The following is a 563-nucleotide window of genomic DNA, read 5'->3' as shown; positions in this document are numbered from 1 at the left end:
TATCATAAGCACTCATGAGTAAGGTAGAGAAAATCGAGATTTTACGTGAAATCGAAAAAGTAAATAAAAAATGTAAAACGTAAAATTTTAATAAGATTTAAATCATAAAATCGTCAGATTTAGTACAAATTTTATAAAATCGTAATATCGAAAGATTCTAGCTACTATGCTGATGACTCATGTTTAGATGCCATGCGATGCAATACATATACACTCTCATACATAGTTACGTACTCTAGCGAATTAACTTACTTTTGAGTTTATTTGAAAAAAAAAAAAAGAAAAAGAAAAAAAAAAGTGGGCTCCAATTTGTGGAGAAGTAGCTTCAACTCTTCAAGTCATTAGGTGGCTAAAGGTACAAAAAATAAAGTTGTCTGCCATGATTGAAAGAAATTTATGAATTTTGTGGGTGACAAAAGTTTGAAGGCGGGTCCCATGTTACTTTTTTACTATTTTTTATTAGTATACATTTGAGAAATAATTTTAGTTGATTACAAAAAAAAAGAGTAAAATTCTAATATTTAGATTAAGTCTTATTTTTGTTTTTAATATTAAAAATATTT

The sequence above is a fragment of the Arachis ipaensis genome, chromosome B02, assembly GCF_000816755.2.
Source record: "Arachis ipaensis cultivar K30076 chromosome B02, Araip1.1, whole genome shotgun sequence".
NCBI classification, from domain to species: Eukaryota; Viridiplantae; Streptophyta; class Magnoliopsida; order Fabales; family Fabaceae; genus Arachis; species Arachis ipaensis.
The sequence above is the reverse complement of the archived record's forward strand: the minus strand, read 5'-3'. Positions refer to the sequence as shown.